The sequence below is a fragment of the Ascaphus truei genome, chromosome 3, assembly GCF_040206685.1.
Source record: "Ascaphus truei isolate aAscTru1 chromosome 3, aAscTru1.hap1, whole genome shotgun sequence".
Classification (NCBI taxonomy): domain Eukaryota; kingdom Metazoa; phylum Chordata; class Amphibia; order Anura; family Ascaphidae; genus Ascaphus; species Ascaphus truei.
This window is the reverse complement of record NC_134485.1, coordinates 344339796-344362030: the sequence shown is the minus strand read 5'-3', so window position 1 is coordinate 344362030 and position 22235 is coordinate 344339796. Positions and strand designations below refer to the sequence as shown.

General features: G+C 44.0%; 1 protein-coding gene across 1 annotated transcript in view; it reads right to left on the bottom strand.

Annotated features, from left to right (window-relative positions):
- Window positions 1–22035, bottom strand: part of ZNF385A (zinc finger protein 385A) — a 213205-nt gene extending 191170 nt beyond the window's left edge. Inside the window, exon 1 of the mRNA XM_075591734.1 lies at window positions 21929–22035. The gene's annotated coding sequence lies outside the window, so the exon portion shown is untranslated. The remainder of the gene's footprint in view (window positions 1–21928) is intronic.
- Window positions 22036–22235: the final 200 nt, after the last annotated feature.

Genomic DNA, 22235 nt, shown 5'->3' with positions numbered 1-22235 from the left:
TGAGTGGGGCTGGAACCCCGCAGGTATTGTTTACGGAGATACTCATCCATCTTAGAGGCCATAACAAATTTGTGGTGAAGCAGAGGTCCCAACGCTATCTGCACACGATGGATAAAGGCCGACAAGTCCTCTCCTTCCTTTTGGTTGATTGCATAGTATTTGGCCCACAGGGCCCCATCGTCTTCTGCCACGCCATAGGCCTCCATCAAAAATTCTACTATCATCCGGGAGGTTAAGGCAGAATGTTGCTCCCGGTGGATACTGACCAGAGTAGAAGCTGGGGGTCTCAAACATTCCATGATGCGTTGGCGTTTGACAGCGTCGGTGCAGGACCATTCCTCCATCACACCCCGGGGTGTGTTCCTTCCACGGTTCTATCCCATCCTCTCCTGTCGGGACGGGCAGGGTTCCCGAGAAGGCCTTCAGTTTTCTGTAATTTTGAGAGTGCAAGGCTAGGGTTAGCGCTTCTACTAAAGGTGGTAAGCTTGGTGGGGAAGCCAGCTGGCCTATCTTTTCGGTAAGTTTTTGCAACATATCCCTACACAGTCCCGCTTCTTCGGACGCACTGGAACCAGGACAACTGAATTCCGACAACTACCCGTGTCACTTTCTGGGTAGTTGGCAGATACGGGTGTATGACAAGCTCCGCCGAGCACATCGGTGGGTATGTCCCTTAACGGGTAGATGAAGGGGCTTCCGCCGGGTGGAGAATTGTGGAGCTGTAGATACTGGGGAGCGGTTGGCTCCAGGACAACTAAGTCTCTGCGACAGTCAATGAGCAGGGTATTCCACTTGGCGTCTTTGTCTATTAGGACATCCACCAGGCGGGCTTTAGAGAATCCTGGTAGTTGCCTTCGTGCAGTTTGCAAGGTGTCTAAAGGTAAGGCCATAGGGACTTGACTCACGGGCCACCACGTGGCGGGCGTCTGCAACTGCCGCGCCAATTCGCTCACGCTCTGACGCGAGGGGAGAGTCATGCTGGACAATTGGCTATATGAATTTGGAAACTGGGGCACCCCAGGTCTTAAGGCACCCCAGCGCCTCCAAATGTAGCCCTGTTTCCTTTTGAATACAGTATGCTACCAATGCTGTCTAACCTGTTGGCTCGCAGGGCCTAAGCCTCCGCCACGGAGAGCCTGGGGCGATAGGTACATGTACAGATAATCTCTTACCAAGTGCAGCGCCTCCACCTGTGATGGCTCCCAGCAGAGCGGGAGTGGTTCCTCACAGGACAATAATATAATACCACATACAGGCATACCCCGGTTTAAGTACTCTCACTTTAAGTACACTCGCGAGTAAGTACATCTCGCTCAATAGGCAAACGGCAGCTCACGCATGCGCCTGTCAGCACGTCCTGAACAGCAATACCGGCTCCCTACCTGTACCAAAGGTGTGCACAAGCGGGGAGACTATAGAGCCTGTTACAAATGCCTTATTTACATCAGTTATGCATGTATATGATGATTGCAGTACAGTACATGCATCGATAAGTGGGAAAAAGGTAGTGCTTCACTTTAAGTACATTTTCGCTTTACATACATGCTCCGGTCCCATTGCGTACGTTCATGTGGGGTATGCCTGTACACAGCATATAAAAGAAACAGTGACTTTACTTCCGGTAACCATAACCATGCATGTCATACATTAAGTGTCTCTCTTCTAGGAGACACAATAGCTAGCGCGTCTCGCAGGACGCGACCCTTCACCGTGTGCCCACACCTTGTCCAATTCCCCCACACCACAACCCCACCCCCAAAGTAAGGTATGTGTGTGTGTGACTGCGCAGCCACTTATGTACTGATTTATAGTTGGTGCACTTATGGATGTTACCTGCAGCGCTCGGACCTGCAAACAGACTTCACAAAGGATCCGACGATGAAGAGGCGTCGGGTATACCTCCCAGGGCGATCACACCCGGTCGGCTGCTGCTGTGCTAGAAGAGATCTGATCCCAAACCTTGATGATGAGGCCGCGACAGTCTCTGGGTCTTAACACGTCTCTCTCTCTAATGTGACAGGTTCCTGTACTAGGACCTGTCCCTGCATCAACTCCAACTGACTGTGACTCAGGGTATAACTGGGCCTGGGGTATGAGGCCTAGTGTAGAGGCTACTTGCCTCGCTACACACCGAGCTCCTTCCCCTTCCCGGTCTTCTCTGCCCAACGGGCTCCTCTGCGCAACTTCCTAACTCTTCCTACCGCAAATCCTGTCGCCCTACAGGCTCCCTAGCGTCACCTGGTCTCGCTGGGGCTCCTGGGACTCGTAGTCCCCTGCACTGCGTCTCCTTTGATTGGCCCATGTTTCGCGGGTAACCACACCTACTGTGCATGCGCGACCTCTCCTCTGTTGCAGTCGCCAACGTGGCTCACTGCGCATGCGCCAGTACTCAAAATGGTGGCGCCTTACACCCTCGGGCCGCCGCGGAGCCTCCGGTGCACCGGAGCGCTCCCTGTATGCTCTGCAACCTTCCCCTATTCTCTCATTGCAGCGGAGATAAGGGTGAACCTAGGGGACCTGGCTACACGTGAAATCTCTATACAGCCCTAGATTCCTTGGGGAGCTTCTAGTAATGCACTAATTGTGTTAGTTTCACAAGGGGTGGGAGCCTTACTGCAGAGAACACGCCAATGCTTCTGGACGAAGATAATGTACAGATCGGAAGACGGAATAACTGAATTATGACACTGAATACTGACCAGAGGAGCACAATTGACTTCCTAGAAAAAAAAATGGGTAATGTTTGGTAAAATAAATGTTAGATTTTCATGTACAGAATTAGCTTCCCCTTCTTCCTCTGATTCCTTTGATTTATTTGAATGGGAAAGTCTCATGGTAATTATTTTTCAAAAGCTCCTACATTTAGATCTACCCTATTGCTTATCTCCCAATTACTGCTTGGTTGCCCATATTTCATATCAAGATTAGGTTGGGCGATATACCGGTATTCAGTAATATCGCGCTAATATAATCTCCCGGGGTGCTGATATGGGAGATTACCTGTTATCGCAATATTATGGGATACCAGTGGACAGAGGTGCAGTTTTGAAGATGCCGCTGTGCTGTCTCTCTGCCTCTCTCTACCCGAGTCCTCCTCCCTTCCTGCTTCTGAATGCTGACTCAGAGGGAGGGAGAAGAGCTTCAGGTAGAGAGGGTATGGGAGAGCAGCAGGCTGCAGCATGGAAAGGTAGGAACTCCTCTCCTCACGTTCCTTTTATAAAGCCCTCCATCCCTCCACCTGACACTTAACTTCTTCCCCACCCTCCCCCTAGGGCACTTAATTCCTTGCTCTCTCCACTCTGAGCATATATAGGAAGGATGGTCCAATGAGAGGAGAGCTAACTCCCAAGTATACCAGACTGTGGTTGGCTGCTGGAAACAGAACAGGTGAATCCTATAGAGCAGCAGAGTGAATGAGTCTCAGCGCGTATGCGCGGGTGCCGCGCATAGCGCATGCGCGCTGTGCAACAGTGACATAACCGTGCGAGCGAAGCCTGGAGGCGGGACAAGTGGGGATGGCATTTAGTGCCGAGTGAAGTCCGCGCAGGCTCCTAGGAGGAACTTTTTCTCTGTCGGCCACATCCTCCCTCACTAGCGCCACTGCCTCGTGGCCTCTGGCAGGGACGGCATTCAGCACACCCCGCAACCATACGGAGCTGAATCGCGGATCACTGCGAGCAGCTGCTTCTCAAACAGCGGCCCAGTGTCCACACTCCTCCACCGACGCTTCGGTCACTGGAGCAGACTGCCCCACCTCAGACTCAGACTGGCAGCCCCCAAAGCTTTATGTCTGCATGACAACCTCATTCCGCAGTCAGTAGCAAAGAGGGTCTGACCACCCCCTTCACTTAACCCTATCCTGACAAATCCCTGTCAAGGCCTCACCGCCCCCCTTCCTAATTGTACAGGTGGCTACTTTCTTATTACATGCAGTAGAATATATGAACAAGGTATGGGGACCTTGTGATCTTTTTGTTTCTCTAAGAAGTGGTCAGTTTGCATAGGAACTTTGCTGGCAGCTAAGGGGTTCAAGTATGCGTGATAAGCTCTGAATGGGCACCACTTACTCCCTCTCTGCTAAGCAGAAAGAACAAGGTTCTACACCACTCCAAAATAGAATTTAAATTATATTTGTATTATTATATCTCAAAAAAGCACTTCAATCATCAAAAACTCAACAAGGAAAAGCATCTGTTACCATCTAAAACCAGTGACATTTCAGGCTCAAAAGCCCTTCATCTAGCCGCTAAGCAGGAAAGGCATTGAATAGCAATGCATTGCAGGTACCCCCCAGCTCCACTTGTAAACAGTTCATCAGATCCGACATTGATTATGCAGGTGCTTTGGCGCCCTCTAGCAGCCTGTAGTGGATATACTACTCCAGAATCCACAATATATATAATAAAAATAATAATAACTTTATATGTCGCTTTTCTCTCAATGGGACTCAAACAGCTTCACATATTTAGAGCAGTTACACAAAAATAAAAAATAAAGGAACATAGTAATTTCAAACTTCATATGTTCTATTTGGTTGTTGGCTTTTGTGCAATGTTGTGCAAACACTGTGACTGACTATAGCAGGGTTCCCAACCACATTTCTATACTATACATATATATATATATATATTCTATTTCACGATATAATAACTCCATATTTATGTATATCTTTATTTGTATTGTGACATCTATGTTCATAGCGCTTCACAGCAGTAATAGACGCGACAAAATAACATGCAACATAATGGGAATAAGTGCTACAGATATAAACGTAAACATTAGAAAAAGGTGTTCCTACCCTGAAAAGCTTACAATCTATGTGGTAAATTGGGAGAACTTACAGAGACAGCAGGAGGGTGTTATGGTAAGTGTGTCTGCAAGGGGAGAGTACTTTGGAGATACCCAAAGGCTGCCTCAAAAGTGGAGAGAGAAGGTGCTTGTCGGATATTGAGTGGAAGGACATTCTAGACGTGTGGGACAGTGAGTGAGAATGGTTTTTGGTAGGAGAGGGCTTTAGATGCAAAAGGGGTAAACAAAGGACATCCTTGAGCAGAACATAAGAGGCCAAGCTGGTGTGTAGTGAGAAACTATGGCAAAGATGTAAGGAGGGGCAGAGGAGTGTATAGCCTCAAATAAAAGGAGAATTTTGTAAGTAACGTGGCATTTAGTAGGAAGCCAGGAGAGGGATTTCAGCAGGAGAGAAGTTGAGACAAATTTAGGAGAGAGTGAAGTAATTCTAGCAGCAGCGTTTAGGACGGTCGAAGGTTACAATAGTCGAGCTCGGAGAGAATGAGGGCCTGCGTTAGCGTTTTTGCAGTTGAGCGACAGAGGAAAGGGCGTATCTTTGCAATAGTATGGAAGAAAAAGCGACAGGTTTTAGAAAAATGATGAATGTGAGAGGAGACTGTGAGTCAAATGTGACACATTGGCAGCGTGCATGTGATACCAGGTGTATGATAGTATTGCCAACAGTAATGGACAATGGGGCAGTAGGGCCAGGCTTGGGAGGAAGCTCCGTCTTTGACATGTTAAGTTTGAGTCGGTGGAGGGCCATCCAGAGACTTTGGTCTGAACAGCAGGTGGAAGGTCAGGGGTTGAGAAACAATGTATGAGTTATCAGCACAGAGGTGATATTTGAACAAAAAAAAGGGATAAAGTCCCATTGAGAGAGTGTGTAGAGAAAAAGAGAAGAGGCCCCAGGACTTACTTCCCATTTGCAAACATATCTGTTCCAATATCATATCTGCATATTATTTTTCTTTTGTTTTAAATAAATTAATTGCAATGCATCTATAAAAATATCTTTAGAGTGCTCATTCTCTCTCGTCCTCTGTCCCATGGGAAAGGAGACTTAGAATCCGTGATAGTATAGAGTACCAGTTGTTGGGATCTTACAGATCGGACGATAAGGTACTAAGGGCCAGATCCACTAAGCTCCGTTAACACACAGGCCATAACTGTGCTGTTATTAAAATCAGTAATGGACATTATGTTCCCAGAGTTTAACGCCAGCCCATAAAGCTAATTATATGCAAAACCAAGTCTTTCGTGATCTCATTAGCATAGGTTTACCGGCATGGTAAGAGCACTGCCCCGCGTCAGCTTCAATATAACGCACATTAATCCCATCTTATGTAAAGGTGACGTTAGGCTTTGCGTCCGGCGGCGCGCGTGGCCGCGTGAGCGTTACCCACCATCACCTGGTATCCTCCCGAGCCGGTCCCAGTCCCCCCTCGCTGCACGGCTCACTACGCGCTGTGACGCATCAGCCGCCAGGGGATGCAAGAAAATTGAGATCCCTAGCGTTGACGCGTCACCTGATACGCGAGTGAGCCAATGAGGAGGTGAGGGGAGCAGGGAAGGAGCTACGGGAAGGAGGCGGGGGAAGTGTGTGTGTGTTGTGTGGGGGGCGGACGAATGGACCCTCCGCTTAAACAATGCCCCCGCTCCAGCTCCCGCTCCCTACAGACCGCATATAGTGGTCAATTGCCTCTCAGCGCGCCACCTGCATGCTGTGCGGGCGCGCTGACTGAGGCAGCGAGGCCTTAGCCTTACTCCCAGCCAGACCCTGCAATATGGGGTTTGCTGGAGAGGAGAGAGAGCCTTTTATTAGTTATAGTGCTATACAGACATACGCCGGTTTAAGGACACTCACTTTAAGTACACTCGCGAGTAAGGACATATCGCCCAATAGGCAAATGGCAGCTCACGCATGCGCCTGTTAGCACGTCCTGAACAGCAATACCGACTCCCTACCTGTACCGAAGCTGTGCGCAAGCGGGGAGACTATAGAGCCTGTTACAAATTGGTTATTTACATCAGTGATGCACGTATATTATGATTGCAGTCCAGTACATGCATCTCTAAGTGGAAAAAAGGGAGTGCTTCACTTTAAGTACATTTTTGCTTTACATACAGGCTCCGGTCCCATTGCGTACATTAATGCGGGGTATGCCTGTAGCACTTAGGATTTTAACCAAGAAGAGACTCTCTCTTTCTCCTCTCCAGCAAAACCCATATTTCAGGATCTGGATGGGAGTAACACCACTATTAGGTCATACCTAAGTAAACATCACGTTACATCCCTGCAGTAACTATAACGAAGCTCTGTGGGTAGGCGTTGTTAGGTGGAACACCTCTTTTGCATATCATTAACACTCTCATTCGTTATTGTTAGCGCAAGACTCGATACAGCTGCAAACAGCCCTTAACACTACGTTATTGAGCATTGAAGATACCCGTTAATACTCAATAGTGCGATAACTTTAAGTTAATGCCTCCTTGAGTTAATAATGGAGCTCTGTGGATCTGGGCCTAAATCGACAACAACTCGTGCGATTCTGCAACTCCGTTTCCCGTTTCATTTAAATAAATAGCAAATTGCATGATAATGTGTTAAAACTGGCACCAGCTGCATCTGTATGCATCAGCAGCGGTGCATGTACCACAGGTTAGGAAGTACAGGGCTGCAAAGGTAGCAGGGAGTGGTTCCAGCGTGTGCTTTGGGATAAGAGAATTAGCCCATAGAAGAGTATACTGTAACTAAGTATTTCTATGGGCTACAAAATCCTGATTTTACCTAAATGTAATGAGATTACTATTTTTTAATATGCACTTTAAAAAAAAAACATTTTTATAACAAATTCATTTTAATTTCGAAGTTAAAAAAAAAATGTACATGGTCACTCGGCCTCTTCCTGCCTGGCACTGTTGAAATTCCTTCCAAATGTAAAGCTCGTTTATAATGTAGAATACCACTTAACGAGTCTCCTTTGCCCAATATATATATACTAAAAGCTCCTATAGATGTGCTTTTATCCTTAATCTGTGACGGGACGGGAGACAGAAAGCCAGCACAGCTACACAATGCCTTATCAGCCCATCCCACAGCAAAGGGGATACTGAGTAACAGTTGTGCTGCAGGGCATGGAAAATATGCAATAGAACAGTGCTGTGCTTCAGTGGAAGCTTCGGGGCAGGATTAAAAGGGAAATCGCTCCTGGGACAAAGGTACATTTAATAGGTGAAATTGAGCTGACTTCAAAAAAAAAAAAATCAGCCAAGGATTTTTTTTTTTACTTATCCGTGGTGGGAAACAAAAGCTTTGAAGAGTCTTAACAATATGTTTCTATTGTCTTTTGGTAATAAGGTCATTTGTCCGTAATTATGAAGCCATCATTAGTCAAATGGAGAAACATACGTAGCGGTTATGCTTAAATTCTGCAGAGTTTGAAAAAGGGGACATTCATTTTATTGTTAACAGGATGCAAATAAGTCAAACTGTTTCTCTAAGGGTGTCTGAGAGGTGAGTCGTGGCTGATGTAGAATGGCCCTGTCTCTCTTCTCACATTACACCTACAGTATCCGCTCATCTCTCTTTCCTAGTCGATAACTTGATTGATTTTCTCTGCTCGGATCCGTGATGCCAAAACCTTGCACGCTGACCTTCAGGCATCTTGCCTTGCTTACAGCGTCATCACTAATTGAAAAAAACAAAAACAACCCTTCCCCAAACCATAAGTCAATGGAGCAGTCCCACTTAGCAGAAACCTTTATGTGAAAAATTCACTTGATCCCCTGTGGAAAATAAATACAATTCTCTTTAGAAAAAGAACACTGTAATTCTCTATCATATCCAGCCCCTTTACAATGCCCTATGTGGTAATTGGTGCTTCACAGATATGTGCTCATTTATTCATGATTATATTCAGAGTATGAATCCAATGTCCAGAATGACTGTATAATTACAGAAAGAGTCACCCTAGGGAGATTTGGGGACCTAGTGGTGCCCACGTGGCTACCACAGAAATGGGTCCCCTAGTGAAACATCACCTACCCATAGGCTATAACACAAAAGCAATCAGGCACTGAGAAGGTAAATACAGAGGGGCTAATGCCCTTTACCTGACAGTGTAATCCAGACAGGACAGACCCTCCGGCATGCAGTCCTTCTCCTTCTACACGTCTTGATCTCTATTACTAAGGCTGTGTTCCTTCTCCTTCTACACCTCTTGATCTCTATTACCAAGGCTGTGCTCCTTCTCCTTCTACACGTCTTGATCTCTATTACTAAGGCTGTGCTCCTTCTTCTACACGTCTTGATCTCTATTACTAAGGCTGTGCTCCTTCTCCTTCTACACGTCTTGACCTTTACAATGCCCACCTGAACTATTTGACCAATGGCATTATGACTACTTTCTATATCAAGGAGTATGTATTATTATTTATTATTATATTATTAGGGGAGGACATTCTTATTTGGCAAATGGTGTGAAGTACCACAAACAGTTATTGTGGAAGCAATTAGTTAATTGTATAACTATTTTGAAACATCAAGTTAGTGTGATAACCCTTTAAATCCTTGCGTGCTCCAAGACGTACGTTCACACGTCTGTTCATATCTGTTTGTCCACCACATATATGCTACACCAAGCTATCACATGGTGAGTGTCAGAAGACCACTGGCACTCAAATGGTTAAACACACCATTGACATTATTAGTTCAATTTGTCCTTTTTTGGACTGGGTTCAGAAGCTTAGCCCAGGTAAAAGTATTTTCTGCAGGTGAGGGGCACATATGGGTCTATGTACTAAGAGTCAGAAATGGCTTTTTCGGGGCAAAATTGGTGCATGTCAAACTCCATTTTAATTGTTGCTGTGTGTGTGGCCCTGTACTAACCTCAAATTTCTTATTTTGCACCAGTTGTCAAAAAAAAAGTCAGTTGTTTTGTCGCACCGAAATAATCTACTTTTGGTGTGCGTACAGTTACGCGTACAGATGCGAATGGTATGCGTACAGATGCGAATGGTATGTACTAACAAATTATTTTTCCGTGTGCTCAAAAAAAGGAGAAAGTGACTCAAATCTTCCACCAAGGTCAAATTGGCGTAAACCCTCAAAAGACTCTTGATCAGGGGAGTTGAACTAATTTGATATGAGGGCCCTGATTAGATTTAATAGATTTCATTCAAGTCATACATATCATATGTAACCCCACCTCCTAAAGGGTCACTAGCAGTGTTAGTGTTTGCGAGGTACAACCCTGGGTTGCTATGGGGATCCAGACATCACGCAGTGGTATTTAAGGAGGAGGGACTGTTTTGGAAGGTTAGGTTCCAGGAGGACAAGAGGAGAGGGGCCTCCTGGAGAGTAGACACCCATCTTTTTACAGTAACAGTATAGCCCAGGCCCCCATACTTTATTATGTTATAGATAGGGATAGTATACTTGTTAGGATACCTAGAGAAGACTGAGGGAGTCCAGTATGTGTTGCTAAGTATGAAATGGCATGCGACAGAGGGCCTCAGTAACGAGGATTCCCGGATGCCGGTGGATCGTCTCTAAGCGCGGATCTGCATGGACATTCCTCTCAGCCTGGAGTGGAAGTGGCAGTTACCATAAAGGCCAAAGATATTGGCTTACATATACAGGACCCACTAGGATCCCCAAATGAGCCTAGTGTTACCGCGAAATAGGAGGGATGTCCCAAACTAAAGAGAAGGGGAGCTGGGTCTCACATCTACATAGAGCAACTAAGTAAATGTACCTCCATTCAAGTGTTAAGAGTGAGCACTGATGGAAAAATCTTAATATCCCCCCACACTTAATATCCCTGTTTCACACTCTTAACGGGTGATGTTGCATGAGGAGAGAGCTGGTGTGAGGGAGGGGCCTGTGCTGGTGTGTGGGGGAGGGGCCTGTGCTGCCTCTTCCATGCTGCTCCCGCACCTGACTGCGGCAGGATCCCACACAAAGGCTAAGCGGGCACTCCTATTGGGCAGGCATGTTCTGCGGGCCGGACAGAAAGGTCCCGTATGTGTGATAGCTCTGTTCTTTATAGTGTTAGCACAGAATGAAGCTATGTGTCAAAACAAGAATGCATTTGGCCCAGCAGTGATGTTTCCTTATATAGGTTACTAACGTGTATTATTTACACATTATGGCTATTATAAATAGGGGTACCGATTTTCGGTGTTTATCTGTGCACTTTTTTTTTAAGTTTCCTTACAAGTTAATACTAGTTATAAATATAAAAAAAATACACCCACTTCTGTTTTAATTGAAATTGTATTGAACCTGAGGGATACGTCAAAAATTATTTCAAACAACAAATTATGCATCAAGTGTATGAAGTCTTCATAGTTACAACGCATATTTTTTTTTTTAAAGTTTTGTATTACTTTTTACCACTAACTTTTTTGACACAACACAAATTTGAGAAAAATATGTTAGTACATAGACATTCATTTTGACAAACCTGGTTCATAGCTCCATACAATATATATCACATTATCTGCATCTTGTACAGTACATTTGGAGAAAAATCTATGGTATAATGACTTATTGTTACTTTTTGTATGGCTCCCACCTTTCATTAGACTGGATGTTCCTAAAGGCAGGGATTCCTTTATCTCAGGGGGGCTCAACTCCGGTCCTCAAGCTCCCCCCCCCCCCCAACAAGTCAGGTTTTCAGGATATCCCAGCTTCAACACAGGTGGTTCAATCAGAGACTTCAGTCGAACACTGAGCCTCTGTTTGAGCCAACTGTGCTGAAGCAGGGACTGGTTGAACCACCTGTGCTGAAGCAGGGATATCTTAAAAACCTCACCTGTTGGGGAGGCTTGAGGAATGGAGTTGAGCACCTCTGCTCTATCTGATGATTGCTGTAGCGCTGTAATGGGTGGCACCAGTCAGTGAATAGATTACAGTAGTAACCCATTATAACTGGTGACAAACTCTTAATATTACCCTCAATGAGTCTCTTATGCTTGTTCGCCAAGTATTCTCCCGCCCGCCTGCCCATGTGAAATTATATTTTTGCGTGAATAAAAAGAGCACTTCTTTTATGGGGATATATTGAATGCTAATCTTCTGTGTATTTCTGCCCACCCTGGCATGCAGTACTATTGTACCGTGAAGGCAGCTACTTCCGTTACCATTATTTTGGTAAACAAACTGAGAAAATTAGATGTTACTAAAAATAGACCAAACCATAGTTATAATTAATTTTTGCTTTTATTGTGCTTGGGCTATTTGATTGGGAGAGAAGCACACTCAGGTGCTAAGTAGATACAGTCTCATCCTGCAGCTAAAAGCTGCTAACAATCAGTGGTCCATATATACACTTTAGCACGCCCTAACGCATATTCACATTAATGGGAGTTAAGACATTCTTAGCACCCTTTAGAGAATATGGGCCTAAGGGGCTGATTCTATATGTGTTAAAGTGACCGATCAGCCTGTTTTTGGCACATATGGAATCAGTCCCTAAGCCTTTATTCAATTATGTCTGAATCAGTCGCGATCAGCTGAATAATGTCCTAGTTTGAATAGCATTTGTCAGCTGAAAATACAGGAGCTTAGTGAATCTAACCCTAAAGTGCAATGACACGAGATGATACAAAGTACTTTTAGGTTTTAAAAACCTAAAATTCCACTTCTGCTCGACTGCTAAAACGCTAACTCAGGCCCTCATTCTCTCCCGTCTTGATTACTGTACCCTCCTGCTGTCCGGCCTTCCTGCCTCTCACCTGTCTCCCCTACAATCTATCCTAAATGCTGCTGCCAGAATCACTCTACTCTTTCCTAGATCTGTCTCAGCGTCTCCCCTCATGAAATCCCTCTCCTGGCTTCCGATCAAATCCCACATCTCACACTCCATTCTTCTCCTCACTTTTAAAGCTTTACATTCTTCTGCCCCTCCTTACATCTCATCCCTAATTTCTCGTTATGCACCATCCAGACTCTTGCGTTCTTCTCAAGGATGTCTTCTTTCTACCCAATTTTTATCTAAAGCCCTCTCCCTCATTAAACCTTTTTCACTGACTGCCCCACACCTCTGGAAAGCCCTTCCCCTCAGTACCCGACTAGCACCCTCTCTATCCACCTTTAAGACCCACCTTAAGACACACTTGCTTAAAGAAGCATATGAATAGCACTGTGGATATTCTGAACACATGATACATAAGCTTGGCCCCCTGCAGACACACTTACCAGAACTCCCTCCTACTGTCTCTGTACGTTCTACCTACCTACCAATTAGACTGTAAGCTCCTCGGGGCAGGGACTCCTCTTCCGAAATGTTACTTTTATGTCTAAAGCACTTATTCCCATGATCTGTTATTTATATTATCTGTTATTTATTTGATTACCACATGTATTACTACTGTGAAGCGCTATGTACATTAATGGTGCTATATAAATAAAGACATACAATATAATACAATACAATACTTCTCTTCTTTTTTTTTTTAGAGAGAAAATAAATATATATGCATATATTTTTTTTAAATGCTCTTTTCCTCTAAAAATATAAACATAACATGAACATTTAGAAAATGGTGTAATAAGATATTTGCCACCAAGCCCTAAAGTAGACTCATGTCCAGGAACATCTTTGTTACTATGTAACTATCAGTTCGTGGGAGCAACCCATCCTCCCCACCCTATACACTGTGCTATAATGCGAGAATACTTGATATGGGATATAGATTTGTGGTTCGCAGATGGAGCAGGAGGCACGTGACATGTTTCCCTTCACCCCCGCACCAGAAATAACCTCCGCTATTTAAAGCCTCTGAAGCCACTTATTTACAAAACTGCTAATGAGTTTACAATACTACAGCTGCTGCTGTTATCAAGTCAGCGGCAGTGTCAGTGAGATCCCCGGAGAAAGTCAGAAACAGGCAGAGCAGCAAGTACCACTAGATTTTATTTCACAAATATGCCTTTCTAGTTTCTTTTTAAGGAGAGTGGAATTTATTTCAGAAAGGCTTACCCCCCATTTCTATTTCTGGGGGTGTCAGTGGTGTGGTGCGGTGTGGGTGGGTCGGTGGGTGTGGTGTGTTGGTGGGTGTGGGTATGGTCAATAGTAGAATACAAGCAGTAGCTATTGGAAAGGATTATGGTGCAATGACAGAGCTGTGGGGTATTGTAGAGTAGGGTGGAGGAATGATAGTAGTATCGAAATATCAGGAGACTACACCATGGCCGGATTGATTTGCAGTAAGGTTTGTGGACAGACTGGAATAGCAGAGGGTGCATTAGGGTAGGTCGGTAGGTAGGACTAAGGCACAATGGAAAAGCAGGTCAGTAGTGTACAGGAATCCTACAATATGCTGCAGGATAGCATTGAGATGATATCTGATGGCAGAGCAGTATGTGGGGAGCGGAGTCTAGCAGAAGAGCAGATTTAGGCCAGATAGGCTAACTGCAAAAAGCTTAATACAAAATATCTCAGACTACACAATACATACTAATATTTACTATTTATTAATAAACTATAGTCATAGTTTCACTGCCAGGGCCCTAGTACACTTTGCTGCACAAGAGCTGGTAAGGAGCTCGTACCTAACCGAGGAAAGAATGTAAGCAACATTCTACAGGTCAGCACTATATTATTAGAGGATCCTTTGTATAGTCACAATAAGGGCCACTTTGTTTAATCTCACCTGAACCTGGGAACTCTGCAGTTTAGGAGAAATTCACTGTCAAAGTTGCTTTACAAACAGTCAATACCTACTGCTACCGCCAATGTAAGGGAATTATAAAGCGTCATGGCGATGTTCCCTTCATTCATTGGTTCATCAACAACGATGTTACCAATACCATTGGGATTTCCCATTACTCAAGAAAATGATGGTTACATTTCTCTTTAAAAGGGGTATCTCAGTGATAAGGAATCAGCAGTTCTGTCCTACAAGAGCCCCTGGATTAGGATGACTGGAAAAAAATGACAGAGCGGAGATTCGATTGTTACCCCGTCTGTTCTCAGAGAGGCCTGGGACACGTTGTGTTGCAGGACCATTCAAATGTTACATGTACACTGTGCTGTACACATTTTAGATTGTGTTGTTATAAGAGAGGTAGAAAATCAGTGTTTATGTATAATTTTTTATGGTGTACGAGTCATTGCATCTTGACTTAAAGCAGCAGTCTGGGAATACAGGTTGGGAACAGAGGGGTCCCCCGCTGCTAAACCGCGCTACATGCCCTGCGGTCCCGCACTGGTTTCCCAAACTTCTCCAGACTTACATTGTGCTACATGCCCTGCGGTCCTGCACTGGTTTCTCAAACTTCTCCAGACTTACATTGTGCTACATGCCCTGCGGTCCTGCACTGGTTTCTCAAACTTCTCCAGACTTACATTGTCTACATGCCCTGGGGTCCTGCACTGGTTTCCCAAACTTCTCCAAACTTACATTGTGCTACATGTCCTGCGCTGGTTTCCCAAACCTCTCCAGACTAACATTGTTTAAACTGCACAGTACTCAGATAATCTAGGGCCTGCAAACAAAGACATTATGGGGAGATATATCAATGTAAAGAAAATGTGAATATAAGTTTGTTTATACACAAACATGACTCCATTTTCTGTTTGTGTGTGTGTCTGAAGTAAGAAAGTTTGTATTACATGTGACACGCATGTGGCTAGAGAAGATTACACCTCTGGCAGATTTTCTTTTATGCCCCAAAAATATAAAGAAGTTTGATACATTTTATTATAATCTATGCATAATGTAACTTCCTCCCATTCACACTCCCAAAATCTCAAGCTGTCGCACAGGGTGACAAGACTGTGATGCACTGACACAAAGACGTAAGATAAAAATGCTGTAAGTTGCCTAAATTTTGCTTCAACTTTGCGATGATACATCAGCCCAAGGGGGTGTCAAATTTTAGCTCCCACAATGGCCATTAAAATCGGGTAACAACACCTGCTGAATGTAGCAGAACTGTCCTGAATTTGTAGGGTAATGTACTAAGTCAAACTGGTCGAGGAAGCAAAGTGTTCAAAATGTTGGAATACCTTGCATGATGTGTTTTTGAGTGAGCTGGGTGAGTGGGTTGATGTGGACTAGAGATGCACAGAGTGAGGGAAGAGAGAAGACTGAGACTGAGACTGAAACAAGTTGCTCAGTCAGCCCTACAAATCAGCTGTAGATTGTGACATTAGGGAAAGAGTGATAGTCACAATGGACCGCTGTGTCAGCCTCAACCAGACACAGTTTTGAAGAAGACATCATCAATGACCATGAGTAAGTTCCCTACTTCCATGAGTAAAAGATGATAAGTCTACTTAAAAATAATCATAACAGTTCATCTTGCTACATTGACAGCTTGTACAGACAAACCTGGATCAGTACAATACAGAACCAACAGACCCACTCAACAACAAACTGAAGCAAGTTTGGGTGAACCTATGTAGGGCTTCTACATAATCTTGTGAGTATTGCAGTGTTTATTATACCAATGCTAACTAAACCCAAGTCCACCAGACAATTTACTCTGACCCATCTAGTATTTCATTCTTTTGTCCCAATAAAACAAATCCAATAATGAGAAATAAAGTAAGAAGAACAAGGACTGGCTCAACCTGTCCTGCTGACATGGTGCATGTTGGCAAGCTATTATACACTGTACAATGGATGCTTCATGTCACCTGCTTACCTACCATAAACCTATTTTGGAACGCGTGTCTTGTGATGCCCAGGTCTTAGTGACCTCTAGTGGTAGATTTTGGGAACATCTGTACTTGCACCTGTCATCATTGTTCAAGACCAATATTGCTGGGAGAAGGATGGGGAGGGAGAGTTAGTAAATCCAATGGTGGTGCCTATATGTTATTGATATATATATATATATATATATATATACATACATACATACATACATACACACACACACACACACACACACACACACAAATACTATTTATAATATTTATGTAGATATGTTTTTTTTTAAATATACGTACAGTATGTGACAACTATACAATTCCATAGGAAAGATACCCTACATACCCTACATATATATAACAGATGTGTATATAATAGACTTGTTCTCTTTAAAATGTTTTGATATGTATTGCAGGCCCTTTAGCAGCAAATTAGTTAATGTTAGTTAAGAAATATGTATTGCAAACTGCTAGTAGACATATTGGTTCTGGAAAAGTGTAGCTTCATCATAGGATGCAATACATGTAATATTATGTTTTCTCTCCACAGTTTAATGTAGTTATATAGTTACTAAATGTAACTATGTAACTACAGTATATTGCTACATTAAACTGTGGAGGAAAGACATAATATTGCTTCTGTTTCTGTAGAGTTTCTCTGTGTCTAGGGACCTTATTCTACAAGGGTGATAGCTATGATCTGTGATACACACAGACACTGATACACACACATAGGCACTGATACACTGATACACACAGGCACTGATACACACATACAGACACACAGAGACACTGATACACTGATACACACACACATAGTGTAAAAATAGGCCCTTAGCTACGATCATTTTTACACAGACACTGATACACACACACAGGCACTGATACACTGATACACACAGGCACTGATACACTGTTACACACACACACACACACACACACACACACACACACACACACACACACACACACACACACACACACACACACACACACACACACACACACACACACACACTCAGATACTGATACACACACAGAGACACTGATACACTGATACACACACACAGACACTGATACACATAGTGTAAACATGGGCCCTTATTCTATAAGGGGGATAGCTACGATCTGTGATATACACAGACACTGATACACACACATAGGCACTGATACACTTGATACACACAGGCACTGATACACACATACACACTGGCACTGATACACACACACACACACACACACACACACACACACACACACTGATGCACCGATACACACACATAGTCATTGATACACTGATACACACAGGCACTGATACACATACACGGGCACTGATACACTAATACACTGATATACACATACACACAGGCACTGATAAACTGATACACACCCACAGACACTGATACACTGACACACACACACACAGACACTGATACACATAGTGTAAACATAGGTCCTTATTCTATAAGTGTGATAGTGTAGATCCGGAGGAATTGCAAAAAAGCCCCATTGAAGTAATTAATTCAGCTATTCGGCTATGTGTGTGTATCAGTGTGTTAATGTGTGTATCGGTGTGTTAATGTGTGTGCATCAGTGTATATACTATGTTAGTGAATGTGTGCATCTGCCCTGCAATGTGTTGCTGGCCTGTCTAACAGCAAAGGGGTTAAAGCGTGTGATAACAAAACATTTGCCTTGAAGTGATAGGGGGGGTGGAGGGAGGACAACTGGCCAAGGGGATCACCTCAGATTTAGGTGTGTGTTAATGCAATTTATCAGGATCTACAGGTAAATATGGAGAATACTATTGATATGAGCTTTAAGGTGTTATTATGGATATTTTGTTAATAGAGAAAGACAATTATGGCATTGCTGGAATGTCACCTTAATATTTCTTGCTGCACCCGCCCTCTTGTATTTGTTTTATATTTTATCTATGTATGTATGTGTGTGTATATATATATATATATATATATATATATATATATATATATATATATATATATATAGCTTCTGAATAAATAATAATACTAATCCACAAACAATCCAAGCTGCACGTTAAAAATTATTTTTTTAAATAAACTATATGCAGCCTTTGATTATTTTTATTGAAAAAAATTACCTAAGCTGCCGATCGATTAGTTCTCCCGTAATCGATCAGCAAAGATCCTGCTTCCCAGGGTTCACTAAATGGTTAACTTTCAGTTTCAATCAATCTTCAGTCAGTGTAACTCAGCAGCTACAATGTATTCTTATATTACCAAGGGAGCTTTACCTATTGTTACAGTTTGCAGCTCAAATGACAGGGAATATTGGCAACACATTATCCCAAATAGGAAAGTGTTGCAGAGATCTTGCACTGCTGGGGAAATATGTTAAATCCTGCTATAGAAATCAAAGGATGCTCATTATATTAAAACTAATTAAAAACGGTATTAAGAGCTGAATGAAAAAAAATGTAGTAAGTATATCTAATACTACAGAACTAATTTATTTAAAAAACAAACACGTAGGATATTGCACGGATTGCTCCTTTAATGGGGATCTAAGCAGCAACAAAGCCCAAATCACTTGGGGGGCTATTTACTCAGAGTAGGGGTATCAAACTCTTTTCATATGAGGGTCATGATTAGATTTAATAGATTTCATTTGGACCATACATTTTCAAACTACACATATAAAACATAGTAGTGCCTGTATATTAGATGTCAGCATTAAGCTCACTCTCCCCCCCTCTTTCTCCCTCACCTTCTCTCTCTTCTCCCCTTCTCTCTATTTCTCTCCCCACTTCTCACACTCTATTTCTCTCCGTACCTCTCACACGCTTAATATCCCCCCTCGGCACACTTAATATTGCCCCTCCGCACTCGTAATATCCCCCCTCCGCACTCGTACTATCCCCCCCAGCACTCTTAATACTCTGCACACTTAATATCCCCCCTCCGCACACTTAATATCTCACCTCACACTTAATATTTCCAGTAACACTTAATATTCACCCCTTTCAAATGTGTTATTCCCCCCTATACACTCTTAATACCCTCCCCCCAAACACAATTAATATCCCCCATACACAGACCCTTATTGTGTAAGGGCAGGTCCATACTGCCTTCGCACACAGGGAGGCGTGTGCATCCGTGACGTCACCCGCGTTAAGAGGGTGCGCTTTCCGGATATGGTAGACGCGCTGTCGGGGGGCATGTCTAGGGGCATGTCAGTGATGTCACGGAGCTGCTTCGCACTCATTGGGCGAACCGCTCATGTGACCTGCCCGAGACTGATTCAACTGATTCCTCACAGAACGTGCGCCCCCTCCTGCTGCGCGTGGGCGCGATCAATGCCTTAAGGCAATGTGATCACACTGCGCGGTCTGCGGCAGCATGGACTTAGCCTAAGGCCTGGGACATAGTGCCTCTCAAACGTGCTGAGGCTCAGGGAAAGCGGTGCTTTCCCTGGCCTTACACAGCGCGCCATCAGGGGGCGGGACGGGGGCGTGCCAGTGACGTCACGGAGCTGGTTCGCCCTCATTGGGCGAACCGCTCACGTGACCGGCCCTGCGCTCCGGCAAGCGGGGACATTTCAAAACGCCGTCAGACACACTCTTCCCCAAGCGTGCTGACGCGTGCGCGAGCCCCTGCTAAAGCCGCTCTCATTGCGGCTGCAGGGGCTCAGTGCCGAGCAGCAGCACGGCTCAGCACGGGTCAGCGCATAAGCGCTGACCATGTCCCAGGCCTCTGGTGTGATAGCGCAGGTGCTGTGCTATCACATGAAAAGTCCCATTGACTTTAATGGGGCTCTTTTCATGTGATAGCACATCATCTGCGCTATCACACGTACAGAATAAGGGCCTTAATATCCCCCCCCCCCCCACCCCACTCATACTTAATATTGCCTCCTCACACTTAATATTGCCTCTAACTCTAAGACACTTAATATCTGCCCCCATACACTTAATATCCCCTCATTCACACTCTGAATGCTGCATGAGGAGAGAGCTGGTGTGCGGGGGTGGGGCCTGTGCTGGTGTGGTGGAGAGGCCTGTGCTGGTGTGAGAGAAGGGCCTGTGCTGGTGTGTGGTGGAGGGGCCTATGCTAATGTGTGGGGGAGGGGCCTGTGCTGGTGTGTGGTGGAGGGGCCTATGCTAATGTGTGGGGGAGGGGCCTGTGCTGGTGTGTGAGGGAGGGGCCTGTGCTGCCTCTTCCATGCTGCTCCCGCACCTGACGGCAGGATCCCACACAATGGCTAAGCGGGTACTCCTATTGGGCAGGCAAGTCTCGCGAGAGTATTACTGCTGCAGTCAGTGTGGTAGCAGCATGGAAAAAGGCAGCACAGGCCCCTCCCCCACACCAGCTCTCTCCTCATGTCCCAACACCTGGTCTGCGGGCCGGACAGAAGTGTGTTTAGCGTTAGCATGTTTTGTAGTAAATAGGAAAATACACTGCGTTTGTATCAAATGTACAAATAGACTAGTAAATACATCGTAATTGTATTTTGAGACATATAATGATAATGAGTGTAGTGAGAGCACAAGGCATATTCTTAAATAGGCTGTGGTGTGAATGCTAGTAAATCAAACAGAATATATATTCATATGTGTAACTGTTTGTGTATTTTTTATCTTTAAACAATTTACCATCATTAACATTTCTATATTATATAAACTGTATGTGAACATGTGTATATAACTTACCCATTTAGTATTAATACCACAAATAGTTAGGGATTAGTAATAGGGATATTAAGGAAAATATAATATATATATGGCTGGTAAAATGTTTAGCATTGCATTCAAATGAAGCTCTCTCCATACAGTATAATGGAGCTAAATGTATAACTACAGATCAACCCCGTTATAACGCAATCCGTCACAACTCGAATCCGCTTATAACGCGATGCAAGCGTAGCTCCCAATTTTTGTATTTATGAATACTTTACAACACGATGATTGGTATCTTAAATACTTTATTGTACAATGCATACAATTGTACATTATTTCTAATGCGATCCGCTTATAACGCGATGTGATTCTTTGGACCCCAGGCACAGCGTTATAAGGGGGTTGAGCTGTACTAGAAGAGTGATGTCCTAAGACCATCTCAAAGGTGGCAGACAAAAAAAAAAGGGCAAACTATAGGTGCGAAACTGTATAAAGTACCTAAGGATTTTCAGCTCTGCTTTGTTAGTTGCTGTGCCAGGGCAAAATAGGGAATATGCCCACAAAAACACCAGTTTTTCCTTTAGTAAATCACCTAATGGTTCAATTAGCCTGCACTCGGGCAACGCGGGCAAACACGGAAGAAAATGCATCAGAACAAGCTTTATAAATGCTGATCGGCAGAAATACAAGGACATCTTGGAAGTGTACCTGGTTTTCAAGGATTTTTAAACAGATATTCAATTTCCTAAATAGGCCCCTAGGTGTCTGCCAATTGTGTGATGTTTGCAGTATCAAATAACACACGGCAACTTACCATGCACAGGCCACAGCACAAATACACCCCCTCTCCAACTTCCTGCTGTCGCCTTAGTTCCAGTGCAAAATCCAAGAGGAGGCAGATGTGGGAATGAAAACTGGAGACTTAGAAATAGATGGAGAAAGAGGGGGGGAAAAATAAGAGCAATAAAAAGCTATAGAAATAGAGATAAAGGGTAAACAATGAGTTACTTTGAATCATAGAAAAAGAAAAGAAAGTGTAAAAAAATGAAGGCAGGTGATAGAGACAAATGAGATAACATAAGGAAATGTAGCAAATAAAGTGATTTCCTAACAAATAAAAA